The sequence below is a fragment of the Chlamydotis macqueenii genome, chromosome 2 (assembly GCF_036417535.1).
Source record: "Chlamydotis macqueenii isolate bChlMac1 chromosome 2, bChlMac1.mat, whole genome shotgun sequence".
Classification (NCBI taxonomy): domain Eukaryota; kingdom Metazoa; phylum Chordata; class Aves; order Otidiformes; family Otididae; genus Chlamydotis; species Chlamydotis macqueenii.
The window spans coordinates 37,017,102-37,038,538 of record NC_141557.1 but is presented as its reverse complement, the minus strand read 5'-3'; the positions used below and the strand labels follow the sequence as shown (position 1 = coordinate 37,038,538).

At 42.1% G+C, this 21,437-nt stretch overlaps 1 protein-coding gene across 3 annotated transcripts in view; it reads left to right on the top strand.

Annotated features, from left to right (window-relative positions):
- The first annotated feature begins 10,870 nt into the window (after nucleotides 1–10,870).
- SCRN1 (secernin 1) overlaps nucleotides 10,871–21,437 on the top strand; it is a 41,759-nt gene continuing 31,192 nt past the window's right edge. Inside the window, exon 1 of one of the 3 annotated variants that reach the window (XM_086742598.1) lies at nucleotides 10,871–11,018. The gene's annotated coding sequence lies outside the window, so the exon portion shown is untranslated. Of the gene's footprint in view, nucleotides 11,047–21,437 lie in introns of all 3 variants that reach the window. The other 2 variants (XM_086742597.1, XM_086742596.1) reach the window with 2 other exon arrangements.

Genomic DNA, 21,437 nt, shown 5'->3' with positions numbered 1-21,437 from the left:
TTAGAAGACTACTATTAAAAAGATCAGCTGCATCTGGACATTACTGTCAACAGCAACTCTTTGTAGGGGCACAGTGTATAAGTGAAGGTATGCAGTGGTGAAGCGCTTTGTGGTTGGTTTTTGTTGCTGTGTTTTTGGTTTTGTTTTTTTCGTTTTTTTTTCTTTATCCAGCATCTGGTATTTTGTGGCCACATAATTTGTTTCAGTGACTTCCAGGTCTCTTTCATCAATGATGCCATCTAGCTTTCTTGAACCCATTTACACTTTCAGTTCCATGGTTCCAATGTTCTCTGGTAGTGATTTTCACAGTAGGATAGCATAGGAAATACTTCCCTTTGTTTTTAGGCTTGTTGCCTGTCCTCATTCTTGTATTGTGAAGAAATAATAATTATCTATTTAGCTCTTCTTACTGGTCATGATTTTGCATATTGAGATGTGTATATACTTATTGTCATCTTGTATGTCTTGATTTCCCCTACAGTCACCACAGCAGAAGGCACTTTGGGGCAACTCATCACATTTTTATTGTTTGTGTTGTATTGGGGTAGATTCCTTATCAAGTTGTTCCCTGTCTTTCTCCATTGACTGTGTGGGGAGCCTAGGGAATTAGCATAGCCTAGGCTGAGGAGGGGTAATAGGCTATGAACTTGGCCCTTAAAGTCTTGCCTAGGATGTGGGAACTGGCAGGTATTCAGCCAAGCAAAGGGGGAATAGTGCGTGTGCGTGCTGCTGGGAAGAGCAGAACCGAGACTTGCACTGGGTCTGTCAGGGTTTTAGATGATTGCAGTGTTTAGCATGTTCTCTGAGGATCTGGCTGGGAAAGCATAAAAGCATGAAATAAAACTTGGCCCAGATTACTGTCCAAATACATAAGAAGTTAAGCTTAAATAATGAGGTGCCAGTATGTGTTGTCAGTAAGGGCCAAGTGTTGTTCCCTTTGTATTAAATAGGAGTTCAGAGTCAGTGAATGCTGTGAAATGTACATATGCATTATCTTCTGCTTGGATTTTTAAAGCATTTCATAAAAATAACTTTCAGTGAACATGTAGTTAATTTGTTAATGCCAGCAGAGTATTAAAGCTGCAGGACCAAGATGCTTTATTTGGTGTTGTGTGTAGGTTTATGACAGATGAGTGGATGGCTTTTATTCTTAGTGCCTTTCTTGGTAGCTGTGTTAAAACTTCTGTAATTTAACTGAAAAAATGTTTCAGAAGTGCAGAATCGGCAGCAGATTTGAGAAGCCACTCCAACTTTATTACCATTTGTTCTCATTAAAAGTCGTTCTATGAAGATGAAGGGATTTCTTAGGTAGAAATAGCACTGCCTGTCTTAACCTCAGTTGCATCTGCTGGTTAATCCAGACGCATACTGCTGCAGTGCCAGCAGGAGCCAGCTCGCTACCTGCAGGAGAGCAGAGGCAGGCAGCTGCCTGTCCTCCAAGGGGACAAGGAATATTGGAACTTCAGTTACACTCAGCAACATCTTGGCTGGCATGCATGTGAAATGCAAGGTGTATTTGCCCTGAAGAAACAAGCCCTAACGGCTCAAAACAGAGCACTTTTCTCCTGCAGCTTATAACTGCCTTCACACACTTCTTATTGTTTTGTGGTTGCATAGGAAAATATGTACTGATGGTTTTTAGAACTGCAGCCTGTCACTCACAGCCACTACGTAGCAATTACAGTGGGAGCTACTACCTTCTGTAGGTATAGAAGCAGCCTTCAGAGCTCATTTTATTTGAAAATTCTTGATATGCAGTGCAATGACACAAGAAAGCTTTTGGCAAAGCTTCAGGAATGGTGCTTATGGTCTGAAATGTTTTTTAAAGTGTACTTCTTTGAGATAACTGACAAGGAAAGCAGTGTTGAAAACGAAGGCATTGCTTTATTGAGTCTTAAATCTTTGCTTTTCAGTACCTTATGGCCTTGTGCTGTCAGTAACATTCCCAGTACAGTGATGTTTTGGTGAGTACTGTGTGTGACAGTCATAAAGTTGCAGTGTTAAGTACCTATTGAACAAACTGCTACCATAGTTTTTTCTTCATGGCATTTAGAACAAAAATGATCCCTAGCATGTTTCCTGAGTATTTCAGTGTAAAAAATAGGAGGTTACAGGTCAGCCTTTTAAACTACAGTTGTCTTTGTTGTACATGCTCCCTACACCCCGTTGTTTCTGCTGTTAGATACAAGGTGGTCTATCCTGTGATCCAGAAATCCCAGTTTCAGATGGCAGGTGAGTATCAGCAGGATGGGGAGAGCTCATTGCTTTGGGGCATTCCAGGAAAAGGTCCAAAGCTAGAAGAAATGTCGTGAGAGAGAGTGGAAGCACACAGAACAATGTGAGACATGCAAAAGATTTTGTTTACTAGATCCTTTGGCACCTGCTTACTTGGAAGAAAGAACATTGGCAACCACTGACGTAGGTACTGCAAAAAATAAGGCTAGTTCCTGATCTGTCTTTGATTAGGAATCACTACTTCAGCCAGTTTCTACACGGATTTTTACTTCTATGACAAAGTTCAAATTAACATTTCCAAGGTCCATTAAAGAATAGCCAGAATAGGTATGTTGAGTTTGCTTCTTAAAAATACATCGGCCTTATCATAGAGCTTTTGCAAAAAAAAAAACAAAACAAAAAAAAACAAACACCAAAACCCACCATTCCAAACCCTTTTGTTTGTCTTCAACACTGAACTTGTTTTGGTAACAGGAAATAAAACAAAAACTGCTTATATTTATATAATCCTGGATAATTTTAGCCTCTCAAAAGTTAATCATAATGCTTACATTCTGTGCCCTACTTTTCTCCTGGTACGTAGGAAAAACAACTCTGACAAAATAAGGATCTTTCTTTAGCTATCCTGCTTCTGTTTTCATGCTTGTGCTTGATTATGTCAACAGTTTTACACAAGAAATGTGACTGAAAAGCTCAGTAGGAAGCTATATATCTGTATATACAAGGACAAGGACCTTCATTATCAGATCTCCCAGCCTGGAGGGGATTCAGATGGACCCTCCTCCTGCATCACATTGCTTCCTTCTGGGAGGTTCTGTTCCAAAAACAGACTGGTTTAGCTAGAGGTTGCACTTGGTTAGGAGCCATGTGGTATTTCCATTCTCTTGAATGATGTAAAAAAAAAAAAAAAAACAAAAAACAAACAACAGTAGAAGCTTGGTTTAGGTGAGAAATTTGCCAGAAGATAGTTTGAAACATGTCAGGTCTTCCAGTACCTAAAGGGGGCTTATAGGAAAGATGGGGAGAAACTCTTCAGCAGGGCCTGTTGTGAAAGGATGAAGGGTAATGGTTTTAAAATAGAAGGAGGTAGATTCAGACTTGATATCAAGAAAAAAATTTTTTACAATGAGGGTGATGGAACACTGGAACAGGTTGCCCAGAGAGGTGGTTGATGCCTCATCCCAGGAAACATTCAAGGCCAGGTTGGGCAGGACCTGAGCAACCTGATCTGGTTGGAGATGTCCCTGCTCCTTGCAGGGAGGTTGGACTAGATGACCCTTCCAACCCAAACTATTCTATGATTCTAAGTAATTTTGTGCAAGGTTTCTGAAGGCCATGTTCCTGTTGGAGAGCTGGAGTTTGTCCACAGGGATATATTTTTTGGGGGGTGTTTAGTGTTTTGGGGTTTTTTTTGTTGGTTGTTTTTTTTTTCTTTTCTTCTAAGTACTCTGCACCTCCATTAGGTAAACAATGAACAAAGCCACTTTTACAATATTAGGATCTGTCTGTGGAAATCTAGTGGAGCCACCTTTTTCAGAGCTCCCCAAATCCCAGTTATGTTTTCTTCTATAATGTGAGGCTGATACTAACTACCATTAAGAGCTGCTCTTCATATTAGATACAATGCTTCTCGTTTCTAGTTCATGTCATGACCTGCTTAAGGAGATTAAATGACACAGGATAATTGATTCCTCATCTGGGAATGAAACTGAAAGCATTAAATCAATCCTGTCCTCTTACATTTTATTGCCATTGAAATTTCTTCAAAGCAGCTGATGTTTCCTCTTCTGCCTTTTCCCCTGAACTAGGTAATACCTATTTCTTTTGCATGCTTGGCCTGCTGTCTCTGTGAGTAAATAGCACAGCTTAGCTCTAGTCTGTCTAATCCACTGGGATGTGTCTTTAGAGAATGGGTTTTTATTCCGTAAGTACAAAGCAAAATGTTCTTAGTGACCCTATGTCCCTCTCTGCGTATGGAATCTATATGACTATAGCTAACAAACTAATTGTAGCTTAAAGAAAATTATGTCCTGCTGGATTTTACTCTTAGCAACACTGACCACAATATTTAGAGAGGTACGACTGGCTATGTTCCTTCCTTTTAACCCAAGGTAAGAATTTGTATCCAGTAAATGGTTCTTATGTGCCATCACGTCCTCATTGCTATTGTCACTATTATTAGTTGGGCTAAAACCTGGGCTTAGCACGGTCATGTGGACATCACGATGGAGGCTTGCACTCTGAAATAATTCAGTGCTCTGCTTCTGCAAAACTCAGGCTGCAGCAAAGCTCCCAGACATGCGGTACTCATCTTGCAGCTGACGCACAAGCATGAACTGCAATAGGAGCACACAGGGAGCAGGAATGGCCCATGCTCCTGTTCATTTGGTACCAGATCCTGTTATTGCTAACCGGGGCCAAATCCAGCTCACCATGGCGTCCCTTCACAGCCACAACCCGCCATTCATGCAGCGGAGGGGCTGTGTGAGGGCAAGCTGGTGAGGTGGGCCCTAGGACACCAATTGATAGGCTCTGTTGGCTTCGAATCTTCGCACCTTGCTTCTTCAGCAGGCAGCTGCCACAGGGGCGGGACAGGTACGCATGGGCAGTGCCCGCCAAGCTCGCCCTGGCACATCACTGCTCAGGGGTAAATCCAAGGACAGGCTTGGAAAAAACACCAGGGCCCTTGCACTGTGGGGAAATAGGAGAGAAAATAGAAAGGCAAGGGAAGAGCTCTCCATACCATCCAGTTTTTCTTGGCTGACATCCACAGCCAATATAAGGAAGTTTAAAACCTCCTGGGTAACTTATTGTTGACACCTCTTTTTTAAAATAGGTACCTAAGGAATAACATGCAACCAGCATGAAACATACAATGCAGTTTGAGCTTTGTTATTTTTCCCATCTCCCATTAACTACTCTTTTTCAGTTGTACGTTTTGGACTAGGCCATTTATGTAAATGTGGGCTTTTTAATGAGAAAGATAATCAGCTGTGTGTTTGTTTTTTTTTTTTAATAGATCATTTTTCTGTCCTTTTGAAAGTGCTGGAACCAAAGGATTTTTTTTGTTTTACTTTCCTTTTATTTTAGTTTGAAGTATTTCTGTTATCAGAGGTCCCTTCCCATCTGCAGCTATCTACTACTTCTGTGCATCATCGAATCATAGAATCTTTAAGGTTGGAAAAGACCTCCAAGATCATCAAGTCCAACTGTCAACCTAACACCACCATGCCTACTGAACCACGTCCATATATGAGGAAAATGACTTAATCAGTGAGCGGTTTGGGGGATTCCGGATGCTTTAAAGTAACATTTGGAGGGAAAAAACAAAACAAAACAAAACAAAAACAAAAACCAAACAAAAAAAAACCCAAAACAAACAACTGCCCAAGTTTTAAGTCTCCTGAAGAGCAGAATAATGGAAAATGCTGCAGCAAAAACGTACGTAGCCTAGGAAGGACATTCCACTGCTCACAGCCCCCAGTGTACGATGTGTATGGGAGGAGAAAAAAAGGTTGCTGACACACGCATAACTTTTTAAGCCTACTCAGCAAACCTGTTGCTGTGGTAACTGATGAGAAGACTGTAACCTCCCCTGAAGGAATGCTATTTGCACTGCACCAGATGGCTGATGAATCACGTAGTGGCACTTTCTGTCCCTTGTTTTACAGTCCCATCTCCTCTTTAAGTGCAGTGACTTAATTTGCAGCAATTTACATGTAGATTTTCAGACATGACACACTAAAATACTACATAAAGCGGCTTCAGGTATGCTGTCACTTTAATGAACTCCTGTAGCACTTGCATAACACCAGAATTGTTTTTCTCTTACGGATTTATGTTTAAGCAGTTGCAATTTCATGAATAATGCTAAGCTTCAGAAAAACTGAATTTTAATAAGACTAACTACATAGTACAGAGTTACTATAGTGCATTTCCTGCAGAGGGAAGTAAGATGCCTTTTCCAGTTCATTGGTCTGCTACAAGCATTTCTGTACAGGCAGCATCATAACAACGGAAGCATACAGGAAGATTAAACAGGATCATTGTATAAGGAAGTAATGCTGCTGTCTCTGTATTTTCTGCTTCTTTGTTGTCATTACTGGCTTATCTTCTCAGGATGATATACTTCCTTCTTCCACCCACCTTGACTATTTATTATTAAGAGTCTTAAGCTATTGTCAAGTATTTTAGCCTCATTGTTACAGGTGCTGTTCCAGCACACTAAAAAAGCTCCAGGCTCATGGACTTTATAAGCCAATAATAATAAATACGTACCTTTTAGAGTTACAAAAATAAGTATGCTGTCACAGGTTATTATGAACAAGGAAAACCGTAAAATTTATTAAAACAAAGCAACAGGCAGATGCTTTTTTGATAAATCCAACCATTGCTCCAGAAAAAGGCAACCTTTTTGAATGGGCAAAGGAGCAGCTGAGTTGTGTGGTTCAGTGCCGTACCTGACAGGTTTCTAGACACTGAGGGTAACTGCAGCACTCCCAGAGTCCTTGTGGCATGCTGTCTTCTGTCCCTGTGACACTGGCTAAGCAGTTGTGTTCTGTTATGTCGCTTGTGAATCACCTTCTGTGCTGCATGAGTAAGAGCTCGGCGTCTAAGCCAACCATTGTGCCTAGAATGACATCTTGTGTACAGCTGCAGCCATTTACATAGATTAATCTTCAATGGTATAATTGGATAAAGGGGCTACAGCCAGGATTTCTTGCCTCTTTTTCATTTTCAACATTCACTGAGCCTAGCAGGTGACATCTTTGCTTCACCCCAGAATATTGCACCTGCCACCCTCTTTTTTTGTTACGGGTGAAGACACCTTTACTGTGGGAGAAGTACTCTCAACTCTCTGCTCCATCTCCTGACTATATAAAAAGCCCAAAACATGCCCCCAGGTACCATGGATGCTTTTTGCTCCTTAGATTCGCTCTACTACATCAGTCAAATCTGCTGGATTATGGTGTAACTGTTATCTTAGGAGCTCACAGGGTATTTCAATGTTACTAACTAGGTAGGCAAGAAGCTTTTTGTTCCTGTAACTCACTGTAAGAGGAATCATTTAAGTTTAGTGGGATGCCTTTATGGGTATAGGCTTAGAATTCTGACTTGGCAGCAACCAGGTGCATTTGTTCTGTACGACCCTAGTTCACCTGATTTTTAGGAACTCTAGATCAGTGCTCCACCAGAGAGAACAAGACTAACATAGTGGCTTGAAATAACAAAAATGAATACCAGCAAAAAGGCTTTCTTGCCTGCACTACCCTTTTGCCAAAATCTATCATATTTTTTTTTTAATACAATTTCAACAGTTAGATGGTCTTTTTTTACCATCTGTATTAAAAGCCAGCTTCTCTCCTTCTAAACACTGCTAAGAAAACTAGTTCCATCGGTTGTATGCCTGCATGACTGCCGTCTTGAACTTGCAAAAGAAAATATGAAATGATAAATCAAAGATCAGTGCTGCAGTGTCTTGAGGATTTTGAGTAGCAGTTCTGCTGAATAGGCCTTGATCTCCAACTAAGGAGGTGTTTAAAGAACAACAAAAATAAACTGTAACTTAAGCTATATGTTGCTGTGTTTGCCTTTTGGTCTCTTCCTTTCACAGATAAAACGTGGAACAAAGGTTTTCTGAAACTCTCTTTTCTAAAGATGTGTCCTTCCCACTCTCCTCCTTTGATGTTGCATCCCATTGGAAAGTGATCTTTTACAGGAGAAAAAACAACTTCTTTACTATCCATAAATTCTGCTGTTATGTTATTAAAGACAAAGAGCAAATAATCAATAGATAAGCATTGTGGCTTTGTCCTAATTATTATAATTTTGTATTTTCTTTTTACGCAGCAATCTCCATTCAAAGATTTCAAAGATGCAGCTGTGAGTAAATGCTCTCCCCATTTCATGTATGAGGTAATTAAATTGCTGTGAGGTTACAAGATTTATTCAAAGCCAAGCGGCAAGCTTATGGCAGAATGACATCCACCCCAGGCTCTCTTGATTCCCAGGACCATTCTCTAACCATTCATCCTTGCAGCTTTACACAGTTTATGACAGCTTACACAGAAAGGAAGCATCAAAGATTTCTGTGTCACCGGTATGTAATCATTCTGTAGGCAGTCTAATAATTCTTAGGTAGATTATACTCAGCCATAATCATCTCCAGTGTAATTAGAGAACAGACTTAGTCATCTAAGTGAGCATAATATGGGTAATGTAAGTGGTGTGTTATAGGATATAATTTAAACCCCCTTTTAAATTGCACCTGCTCTTTTCATCGGCTATCTTTCCTATTCTAAGAAGCAAGCTGCCTGTGACGCAGTTCATCCTTGATGTAAATCCAGAGCAAGGAATTTGGGTTGTTATGTTCGACTGAAGTTGTTACAATCTAATTGATATAAACTCCTCAGTTTTTCAGTGATTCAATTCACCTTTCAGCTGGATATTTTAAGCAGGAGATATCCAGCCTTTTTTGTATTGCGAACACATTGAACTGTAATTCTGATGACAGCAAACGGATAGCAGAGGAAAACAAAGGTCTTGCTTGTCTGAAATACATAATGGAAGATCTTAGAGTATGAAGGGCTCCTGTTGCTAATGATCAGCCCTGCTTTTTAATCACAAGCATTGAGGCTAAGTAATGACTTTAAATTAGTCCCTATTCAGGTTACTGATACACCCCCAAAAGGTGCAGATGCCACAATATTTCCCATTCACTGAGATTTTGACTGGGAACACCAAATTACTTTCTCTTTTGGTTATGTAATGAAGCTGCAACTTCTGGTCTGCAATTAAGTTTAACAGCAACAGTATCCAAAGCTTATCCCTAATTTCTGAACACATGCAGACTCATGGATCCTTCTGCTGCTTGTGGTGATGAGAGGAAATCCTTTTTGCTGCAAATGGTTCCAGGATTTTTCCTTCTAAATTTTATTTTCATGTATTGTCCTGTATGCAGATTCTGTCTGGCTTTTTGTTTTTCTTTCGCCAGATTATTAAACTAGATCTACTGCTCTAATAAGCAGTGTGAGATTTAAGTGTCTTGATTCCTACCTTGTAGGAGTGCATGACATGTAGTACTAACTGAGATTTGGAGTGACTGTCAGTCCTGTGCTTTTTGCGGCAATTGATTCTGCAGATATGTTAGGCTGGCTTGGCCCATGTTAATGAGTTAGGCTCCTGAAGAGAAATAGGAAGAAAAGGAAATATCCTCAGGAATCTGACCACCAAGTTGTGCAGCACTATGGAGGACATGCTGACATGCTGGGTACTTTCAGGTAACTAGTTCTGCTGCCAAAAAGCATTAAAACCTGTGAAATGAGGCAATAGCTGAGAATAAACCTTTTGGACTTAAGCACAAAGCTCTTTTACAGATTTCTGCATTTTCTGTGCCTCCCCCAAGTTCCACGCTGCTGCACCAACCTGACATACTTACTTCTTCCTGCTCCTGCACTGAAACACTTTAGTTTTTAATCCTCTTTGTTCTGTCTACTGGCTCATCCTTGCCTTTCCGACCTCCTCCCCAGCTTCCTTTTAACCTTCTTGTTTTCCCATCAAACACACCTTGGCAGTTTTTTCTCCACGCTAAGTGTCTGGTCTGAGGCAGGCATTGGTGTAGTATGGAGCGAAGTTCCTTTTCTTGAAGACAGAAATGTAAAGGTGCTGCCTGACACCAGCAAACCATGTTTGTTTTCCTAAACCAGAGTAGTTTAAATGGGTAGCCAGGGGCCTCCATGACTACACCTAGCAGTGAAACTATTTTCACCTGTGTATGGAAGCACAAGTTGCGTGCCGAGGATGGAGCACGCGGGACAGCCCCATTTGGGTGGGTTCGGCAAACAGAGCAAGCCACTTGCTCCAAGTGCTGTGGCTGAGGCGTGCTGTGCTCTGCTTGGGGACTCAGAGGGACGGTCAGTGCTGTGTGCTCTTGGCCTGGTGCTGCTGATGCTATTGCACTCAAAGAGCCGAGAGGTCCCCAGGGGTTGAGCCGCTGGAGGAGCAGCACATGCAGAAAAGTCCCTGACTGTGAGGTCAACCAACCCCTCAGCTTTGCAAAGTTTGGCTGACTCCTTATCTGTCAGTTTGACTGGTTAACGCAGTAGCAGCCACATTTTAAATTGCCTGTTTTACTTTTTAGACTTATCCAGTGTGTGAGACAGAGGAACACAAGTTAAACATCCAATTACATGACTAAAACGGAACAAGTTAGCCCCTTCTCTTCCAACATCTAACGCGAAGGCAGGGTTTGTGCCCCCTCTTGGTCCCCAAGACAGGCCAGGGGAGGACCTGTGCTCTCCACCCACGCATGGGTGGTCGCTTCTTCACGGCATCATCTTCACATCCTTGTGCTTCGGCGGCCTCTGCCCCGGCGTGGCCTTTGAGGGTACACCCACCCACGAGAGGCACCAGCAGCCACCAGCGGGAGGACCCCGGGCAAGAGCAGGGCCGCCTCTGAGGGAAGGGCTTGGCGCCAACAGGCCAGCCGGCCAGCTTCGCGGTGAAACGCCAGAAACGGGCAGTCCCCGTAGGCCCGCAGTGATCGTGAGGCAACCTCCGCCCAGGCGACGCCGGTGGGCCGGCCGTGCGGCGCTGACCCACGCGGGGACGGGCCAAAGCACGGTCACGGCCACCGCCACGGCCTGGCCCCGCCGTGCGGAACGGTTCGGCGGCGGCTGCGCGCGCAGAGGGGAGGGGGCTGCGTGCCGCGCCTGCTCCTACCGGTAGGGGCCGCCGCCGCTGCCAGGCTGAGGGGAGCGGAGCGGAGCGGAACGAAGCGGAGGGTGAGGCACGGTAACGGTGCCGGTAACGGTAACGCGGCGCGGCAGGGTGGCATCTCCCGGTCCCCTTCCTCCGCGAAGTAGTGGGGTCGGGCCAGTGCCTTACTTCTCGGCAAGGGAGGGGGGTGCGGGGGCTGCGGGCAGCGACCTGCCCGGCGGGGCTCGCCCCGTCAGCGCCGGCGGTGTGAGGGATGGAGGGGGCCGGCAGGGATGGCGGGGGAGGATGGCGCAGAGCTGGTTTCCCAGAGTCGGCGGCGGTCGACGTCCCCCGGCGGCGATGTCCCTCGGCCCCTCCGCGCACCTGCTCCCGCGGCGGCGGGAGGAACCGCGCCGCCCTGGGCGGGGGCTGCGGGCACCGCGTAACATGGCTGCCCCGCGGGGCCTCCCCTCGGCCGCGGGGGCGGCGGGCTCGGCGGGGGGGCTGGGTCTCGGGGGTGCGGGTAGGGGGTCCAGGGCGGGAGGAGGGCTTGATGTTTGGGGCTGGCATCGGCAGACGCCATCCCTGGCTGTCCCTTGCCTCCCAGTTTCAGGCAAGGCTCTCCGGTCTCTGTCTTCCCTGGCTGCCCTCGCTGCTGCTTTCCCTCCAGCTGGTTGAGGACCCAGCGTGGGTTGTGCCCCCCCATCCCGCCCCCTTCTTTTTTTTTTTTGAAGGTGCCTTTTCATATCGTCACCTTGAAATCTAGGTGCCTTCATGTGCATTTCAAAGCGTGCTGTTAGGCTCGGGTAGGTATGCAATGGGTTCATTTGCTCGAGCAGCCTGATGAGCAGAGGTATGTACCTTCCTGCAAGAGTCTGCACAAATGAGATCTCTGTCTGTGCTACTATAATAATACTAGATAGAGGCTATGATTAACCTGCCTTAAAAAAAAAAAAAGGCATTTTCTCCAGTCCTGATAATTAGAGGCGAAAAAATATCATATTAAACCAGCATCTGAGTCAGAAGACAGCTTTGTTAGGGCCCTGATCCTACGAGTGCACATAGGTACAAATCTGTCCCTATGAAAAATGTTCTTAGAACTAAGTAAAGGCATCCATACCTGTAAGATGTGGAACTTTAATAATCCTGGAGAAGTGACTGCTGTGGTACACTTGGTAAAATCTGTGATGCACACTATCTGTGTATGCTAAATTTACTCAGTAGTTTAGAAGATAATAAACATAGGATCTTGTGGGAAGTGGAGTGGCTGACTCATTTGGTTATAGACTATTACTGGTCTAAAAGCTGTTTTAGAATTAGAGATTTAAAGCACCTCTAAGCATGCAGGTTTATTCATAACATGCACCCCAAACCCTCCAGCCAAACAAAAAGAAGTCTCAGAACAAACACTCAGTCATGTTTATTTAGGAAGTTGATCTCTGTGAACACAGGACTTCCACTGATTTGAGATTAATCAAAACTGAAGTTAACATAAATCTTTCATACTTCTGTGAACGTTTCCAAGCAGTTTAGATACCAGAGCTTACAAAGTCTTAAAAGACAGGTGTTATATTGAGGCAAATGTGGTGGATGGAAACCCTTCATTGATATGAGTAGGTTTTGTCCTCCCCAGAAAAGTATTTATGATGCTTAGAGTTTGAGATTTTTATGGTAACTTCCTTTTTTGGAAGACATTTGTAACTCTCTTTTTTCCTGGTAAAGTAGGGCATGGTTTAAGCTCCCTTTGTTTACTTTTGCTGAGTTTGGTATTTTTGGTAAAGGGTACTGATTTTGGCTCTCCACCCTCCCCTTCAGAAGTCATCAATCATGAATGCTTTATGCAGCTTCCATATAAGAAAGTATGCTAGTTTATACTAGAAGCTTCCAGTAATAATTTCTTTATTTATTATGGACTTAAAGAGTTGTGAAGCTCATGTATTGGCCTTCTCTTTCTATAAATTCAGCAGATTGAGAAACTGCAGAGAATTGCTGTCTACACCTGCCTCTGTAAGGTACCCAAATGGCTGGTTTCTGCCACAGTGTGTTGCATGACATCCTAACATTTGCAGTCTCTGTTGCTAGTATTGCAACACTTGCTGTTGTTCTAGGTTGTATTTTAAACTAAACTGAGACTTCCAACTTGATGCTTTTAATTTTACTCCTTGTTAACATAACTACGTTGCTAATTTGAAATGACTGCCAGTCAGTGTGCATTAGCCACTTCTGTGTGGAGGTAGACGGTCTCTCCTGTGCAGTGATGAAGACCTAACTGAATGACAAAACTGGATTGTGCTTGCCCTATACAAAAAGGGAAAGCTACATGGCTAAGTATTATGCAGCAGTTGGTGATTTCTCATTATGAAGTTGTGTCTTGTACAAAGATGCTTTAGATGCCAGCATCTCCTAACAAGAGTCCCTACCCCAGCGACAGAAATGGGAAAACAGGTGCTTCTCTACGAAATGGAGAGTGTTACAGATATGACCTTAGACTGCAGGCTGGAATAGCAGCTACAAAAGGAACAGAGTTCTGTGACTGCTTGGAGACTTAATTAAGTGCACTGACATCCACTCAGTGAAAAGTCTGTATAAATAATGAATTTTCCCTGTATGCAGAGCCTGTGATGGAAATGAGACTGAAATTGGTTGTCTTCTGGACGACTGACCCTGATTTGTTTTTAAATAGAACTACATTTTCATTGACATAGTTCAGATTACTTGAGGCAAAAAAAATAAGATCCTGTCTTCTTTTGAAAGGTGCTTACTTTGAAAGGTTAAACAATGCTATTTTAGACAATTAAAACAGAGCCCGTTGGTCAAGGGACTGTAAACTTTTGTAACAGCTGAAATCATGCCATTTGTTAGGACTTTAAATGTGGAAGAGCTTCACCATGCTCATTTGATGGCTGGTATCTAATTTGTTAGACAGGCTTAAGAAATCTGGCAGCTGTTGCCAGGAATATTGCAATTTTTCCCGCATACAGCAAGAGAAATATTTTCAATTCCATCTAGGCCTATTATGCATTTGCTCAGTTAAATCACCAAATGGAGTGTATTGCTAAGTTTCAGCTGCTGCTAACTCCTCTTAGATATCTTCTCAAACACAGCTTAGAGGGACAGAGACAATGAAAGTTGAGTGTGGACCTTCAAGTAGTAAGCTGGTATCATCATCCATTGGTGGTAAGGAAAGAGTCAAACGGTTTGACTAAGGTCTAATAGTGAAATGTCCAAACTGTAGGGACATGCAGATCTGGCATGGTTTTGTGCTTTATATTCAGGAACAGTCTCTGCTTTCTAATTTCTTAATAAATGCAACCTTCCTCTCGCCTGATAAGTCATGCATTAAAACTGTCCAAATTGTCAATTAAAAAAATAACTTTTCAATGTTTCCTGAGATGGCAACAATATTATTATTGTGCCTTTCAGTTTGCTGTCTTTGTTCTGTGGCTGCAGCTGAATGAATTTTGCTTTTCATTTCTGGTTTTGGAAACATTGCTTTTCTGCAGGATGCAGAGATCACATGTCTCTATGCGCATAAGACACTAGGCTTGATTTGTAAATGGAAATACAAGCTTGTCTCAGGCACAGGAAATATCTTAATTTGAAGGTTAAAATAGAAGTTCAAAACAAAAAACTGGACCTTGAACAAAGTTTTCGCAGTTGTAACTGATCTTTCTCCTGCCACCTCATGAAAAATATGGAAGAGTTGGGAATAAATAATGTGTGGCCTATTCGATATATTCTTCCTTTGCTAATGGGACAACCTTGATTGACATCTGAGGACCCTTGTTCAAATACTGCCTCTCAGTTTTTAATTGTAAATGTTTCTTGCACGTTAGGTCACTTGGCCTTTTTGGTAGCAATGAAAACAGATTTATTGAAATCTTTCAACATTATTGAAATACTTCAGAAGTATTAACACAGCTGGGTTTCTGTTTTATAAAAGCCCTAAATGCAGTAAGGAGAAGTCATCCTTTAATAGATAGAAACAAGTTGTATGCCTTCGTAGAAGGTTTAACATGCTCTCTGGACTTTAATAGCAGCTCAAATCTCTTTTGCAATATAAACGTTAAAGAAAATGCTGTCATCAACAGAATGCACTCGGAACTTATCAGCAAGGAGTTTAGCAGCCTCTGTATTTGTCGTACCTAAAGCACCTGTTCCAGACTAGCTTTAATTTGCAGAAAGCATAGAAGTGAGGATGGAAAAATTAGGCTCTATGATCAGTACAAGTGGTGTTCTGACCAAACTGCTGTGGAGGTCTGAGATGAAACCCCAGTGTTAACTGTCCCACCCCTGTTTTTGTGGACACCCACTCTGTCTCAAAACCAGAATGTTGATTATCATCAGCATTAGCAATAGGTTATCTAGGACAATCACAGGTGTGCTTGGAAAACTGGGGGTTAGGAGAGATTTAGACTTCACCCTGTACAATACTTTGGTTATGTCTGTGCTTCAGAGGGCTTGATAGTTACGGCAACAAAAATCTTGAAGACAAACTTAGAAAATGTTTGAAAGACAAGTTTGTCTGTGCAACCTCACTAAGCTGAAGGAAAGCAAAGTGCTTTTTATGGTTCCATCCATGCTGGAAACATAGCTATGCTGAGTAATGAATGCAGCAGCTGTGCTCCTAGGTGAAGGTTTGGCTTGATCAAGCTTGAAGTTTTGCCAGCTTATGAGTCAATTCGTATCAATATAAGGCAAATTTTACAGTTAAATTGTATCGTAGTAACATGAGGTGAGTGCTTTTCTGTTGTCAGTGCTGACTGCTTGGTCTCATTGAACTTTTCTTCCTTAATATCTGTTTGAGTGGTGTTTTGATTTCTTGTGAAAAGGAGCTGTAACAGTGGTAGCTGGCTGTTGTGGTTTAGCCCCAGCCAGCAGTTAAGCACCACGTCACCGCTTGCTCACCCTCCCTCCTCTCTGAGTGGTTGAAGGAGAGAAAATATAATGGAAAGCTTGTGTGTCGAGATAAGGACAGTAATTACTATCATGGGCAAAATAGACTCGATCTGGGGAAAATTAACTTAATTTATTAACAATCAAACCAGAGCAGGATAATGAGAAACAAAACTAAATATCAAGAACACCTTTCCCCCACCCTTCCCGTCTTCAGAGAATGGGGGTTGTGATCAGTTCATCACACATTGTCTCTGCCGCTCCTTCCTCCTAGGGGGCAGGACTCCTCACACTCTGCTGCTCCTGGGTGGGGTCCCTCCCATGGGAGACAGTCCTCACAAACTTCTCTAGCATGGGCCCTTCCTATGGGCTACAGTTCTTCACAAACTGCTCCAGGGTGGATCCTTGATGGGTCCACAGGTCCCCCCAGGAGCCTGCTCCAGTGTGAGCTTCCCATGGGGCCATAGCCTCCTTCGGCATCCAGCTGCTCCGGCGTGGGATCCTCCACGGGCTGCAGGTGGATCTCTGCTCCTCCACGGGCCTTCGTGGGCTGCAGGGCGACAGCCTGCTTCACCATGGGCTGCACCACAGGCTGCAGGGGAACCTCTGCTCTGGCACCTTCTCCCCCTCCTTCTTCACTGACCTTGGTGTCTGCAGAGTTGTTCCTCTCATGTATCCTCACTCTTCTCTCCACTGCTGCTTTTCAAGCCATTTTTTCCCTTCTTGAATATGTTATCACAGAGGCACTACCACTGTCACTGATGGGCTCGGCCTTGCCCAGTGGCGGTCCCATCTTGGAGCCGGGTGGCATTGGCTCTATCAGACATGGGGGTAGCTTCGGGCAGCTTCTCACAGAAGTTACCCCATAGTCCTCCCACTGCCAAAACCTTGCCACACAAACCCACTACACTGACTTCTCATGTAATATATTTTACCGATCTGGTATTGCTCTTAAGTGTGGTGACTGAGTATTACTAAATTTTTAGGCAAGAGACTATATTGGTGTAGAAAACAAAAATTTTGGATAGCATATTAAGGGCAGAACTGTTTGTACACGTGCATCACTTAACATGTTGTAAATGGTGCCTTGTTAGGAAAGGAGTAGCTCTACACGTAGGAATAGCTATTTCAGAATTTTTTCTGTTGGTGTAAATCTTAATTAATGTTTCAGAAACCCTAGCTAACCTAACTTATATTAAAACCAAAGCGTTTTTATATATGACTTTAAGGGCATCTTTAGCTTATTTTGGTATAAAGTTGCAGGGCATTAAGTTAGCAGTATTTAAAAATTGAAGAGCAAATATTGATTCAGCTCAATAAGCATGAGTTAAATTTCAAGACAGACCCTTTTTTTGACCCTCTTCTCTCACACTAATCCTTTTTATTGCCCACTGCTTCTTAGTGAGTGCTGTACTTTCATTATAAGCCTATTGTTTTGTTTTCCAACTGAAGAAAAGACAGAGAAAAGAACTTGCTCTTGGCAAAAGCAGTTTTACAGTTTTAGAAATAAGCTTTGGAATTGCTTGAACAATATGTTATTAGAAGGGCTTAAAAAACGAATAGTTCATAATATTGCATTTTTATTTTTGGTAATTTTTTTAATAAATAGGAGACAGCAACTATGAAAGCTACTGTTGGCAAGTTAGTTTTCACATAATTTGTAACTTTACAAAACTGTTGATTACTGTGTGCTTAATGTCTTCAGGGTATTTTGTCAAACAAGGGAAATTAGTTGACTTGAAAAAAGTTTGTCTATTTGATATGGGAGGATAAGCTTATTTTTCTGGTAAGTAGTTTTATTGTAGCAGTCAAATTATTGAACTTTCTTTTCTAAAGATTTTTTCAGTACCAAATTGTTGCTTTCAGAGAAGCAGTACACAGTGTTATTCTGGTTGGGAGGGAAGAAAAAAAAAAGACCAAAACAAACAACAACAACAACAAAAAGACAAGACCAAAACAAACAAAAAAGACCAAAAAACCCCATCCCAAAATGTTGAGTAAGTTAGTATGAAAATCTTCCTTTCTCCAGTTTAGACTCTTTCTTGATAATCTCAGAGCGCTTTGCTGTGGATACGTAGCTATTTCAGTTTTCCTGGGTCAGAGGGAGGGCTCCAGAACACACTGAATAATTTAAGCACATCCCTGTTCTCCTAGGAGTGTGCCTTCAGTCTCAGTCACGTGTTTAGGAGGGGAGGATGAGATTCTGCAGTCTGTCCTGTGTGTCTGTTGCTATAACAGCATTATTTGTCAGTTCCTTTTTTTTTTTTTTAAATAAGTGAAAAATGACATCTAAATGATGCTTTCATTAGATTATGTCACAACCTTTATGTACAGACTTAAAGAATAACAATTTTATTTCTCGTTGACCACTCTAAAAATCTGATTGAGGACAAATTTTGACACTAATAGTGCAAGTTGTTCTAATTATAATTTGTGACCCTTCTTAATACACGTTGGCATTTGTAAGATCCTCATACTGTGAAATGGAAAATACTCTAAAGTTAAATGTTCCACATCTTGGTATTTTCAACCTGAAGATTAGTATTTTATGTCTGTCAAGATTTATGTGTTAGTTTTCTTGAGGTGGTGCTAGGCAACAGCACTTCCATGTTCACCCTGTTTCAGGAGTATAGTGATGTTCAGATGTGTTTATAAAGCCCTAATAATTGTCATACCTGTTGTTTTACTTTGTGTTGTTTTGAGCCAGACATTGCCTGGTGGATGTTACTCCTTTTTTCTGCATCAAAGTACTTAGGAGCCAGTCTGTTTTACCATTGACAGTGATGGTGATTAGTTCATAGAATTAATTTGTCTTGGCAGTTTCTAAATGAGATTTGTCACAATGAGAGATCTTAATAAAGAAACTTGTTAAACAAAGCTTCTTCATAGTATCAGAACACTAAGCTAAGTGCCATAGTCACCAGGAGACTCTGGAAAAAATATGACCACATGCAGTACTGCATCCCTGCTGTAGTACATTTTTGTCAAATAAAAAGATAGCAAGTGGATTATATTAACCTGTGGCTGCCGCTCAGAACTGGTTTTCCAGCTTTTGTACCTGCTGTGATTCTAGGTCACCTGAGTGTGATGTCTGTTAACTACCTGAAACTGCAGCAGTTAATACGGACCTGTGTACATGGAGTGAGTCCAGAGGAGGGACACGATGATGATCAGGGAGCTGGAGCACCTCTCCTGTGAAAAGAGGCTGAGAGATTTGGGGCTGTTCGGCCTGGAGAAGAGAAGGCGCTGGGGAGACCTTAAAGCAGCCTTCCAGTACCTAAGGGGGGCTTATAAGAAAGACACGGAAAAACTTTTTAGTAGGGCTTGTTGTGATAGGACAAGGAGTAATGGCTTGAAACCAGAAGGAGGTAGATACCAGACTAGATATAGGAAAGAATTTTTTTTTTACGATGAGGGTGGTGAAACACTGGAACAGGTTGCCCAGAGGGTAGATGCCCCATCCCTGGAAACATTCAAGACCGGGTTGGATGGGGCTCTGAGCAACCTGATCTGGTTGGAGATGTTCCTGCTTCTTGCCAAGGGGCTTGGGCTAGATGACCTTTAAAGGTCCCTTCTGACCCGAAGTATTTTATTATTCTATGATTATGTAGTAGTATAGTGTAACATACAGCTGTTGGTCTATTTCTACTGCTTTCATATGCAGAATGGTTTTAGATATAGCCTATAAATAGACTGTATGGTCCCTGTTTCTCTTAACTTGCAGTGGCCCATCCGTGGGTGTAATGGTCTGCAATCAAATCTAGGGCCTGTTGACATAGTGTAGGTTTACACTGTCTACATCAAAATGTACACCTGAGGTATGATCTGTTGAGAAAATCAAGCCTGTATGCTAACATGCTCTGTGGTGAAGAGCTGTGACTGTGAATGGGCAACAAGGTATTATTTGAGATGTGTTTGCAGTCATTCCTAGTGTTTTCTAAGGTTTTTAGGATTGCCTTTCACTGGAGGAGCAAATCTGTGAAAAAAAAAAAAGCATAGGGTTTAACAGTGGGTGGTTTTGTAAGTTAGTCTGATTTATCAGAGGTACTGTGAAGGAGGAGTATTCTGTTCCTTTTGTACATGAAAGATGCTTGTTTGATATTGAGTCAGGATGGTATCTTGTGAGAGGGCAAAGAGGCAGCAAATGTGTGAAAATGAGAATGAGGACAACCTGAAGCTGAACTAAGAAAAAGGAAAATAAAGTAGGCAAGTAGAAATATCCTGCTTAGATAGCTGCTAAGAGACTGCTTTAGTTATATGCTGGAGGAAGATGCAGTTCAGTAGCATTCTGGACAAACACAAGTTGTGGGTGTATCTGATGAACTGCCATCCTTGTCATATTTAAAATGAACCAAATGAGGTTCTAGGAAAAACTGCTACCTGGCAAAGTGAGTAGATTTAAACTGTAGTAGACTGCTTGCTAGATTCCATTTCTAGAAACGTAATTTAAGATCCTAGTGCTAACTCTTACGACAGTCACATTTTCAGTACAAGGTTTAATATACAGCTTGCAGTGTTTAACTGTTACGTACCGCCCCCCCCCCCCCCGTTTGAAATATACTGTGTGTTGAAGTGAAATGTAGTTAATAAAGTAGCTTACTCATACTTGCATACTTAAAAAGTGTTACCAAAATGGCAATTTGTTTTTTGGTTCAGTAACTGTTGATATACTTAAAGGAAAAAATAAAAAGCCTCCCAAATACAAATAAGCCTGCTTTATTTCAAGGAGGACTTAACGAGTCTGTAGAATGTAAGATACCTACAGATTTTCCATTGTTTTCCCTGCCTGCTCAGTCTGTAGGTGATGTCTGCCTTGCATAAAGTCTGCCTTGCGTATCTTTCAGTTTATTCAGTAACACAGTCCTGAAGCATTATTTCCCATCTTTTTAAGCCTACCTGGCAATATGTTTGATATTTAAGTTGAAGAACTTAATGTAATAAAAATTAGTACTGTGTGTCATCCTAACCTTTCTAGGCTGTTGGATGTCTAATGTCTTTCAGCTGCCATATGTATTTCAAATAAATCCATTTAGTTTGTGTTTCGAATAAAGTAAATACTTATTTTGAATACTGAGATCCACAGTAAGCCTGCAAGTTATTCAAGATTTTGGCTTATCTGGCAAGGCATCAGAAGACAAATTTAGAGACTAAATGATTACTTACTCAAAGGTAGATGTGAGCTCTGAGGGTGCTGGAAAGCAATTAGGTTGATATCACCAACACAGCAAATTACATGTGCGTACTTGGAATAATTAATAGCAAAATACTAAATGGTTTCCTTAGTGATGAAGCTTGAGCAATGCTCTATGTTGCATTTCAGTTTAATCACAAATGCTCTAACGACACACAAGTAATAAGAGTGGCAGTTAAAGTGGGGCTTTGTCTTCATGCGTGTCTGCAGGACACTCATCTAGAACCAGTAATGTACTGAGACTTAGTGGCACAATATGCTCGTTTGCATGTAGGTGTTCTCTGGGGGATGTGTTTTATCAGCTGAACTAATTCCAGCTTATAGTAGTTGTCCCTTCCCACTAGTCAAAACTCTGCTTGTAATAGGATTGGTTTGTTTCCTAATGCATTTTCAACTCAACTGGCTGATTATTCTTAAA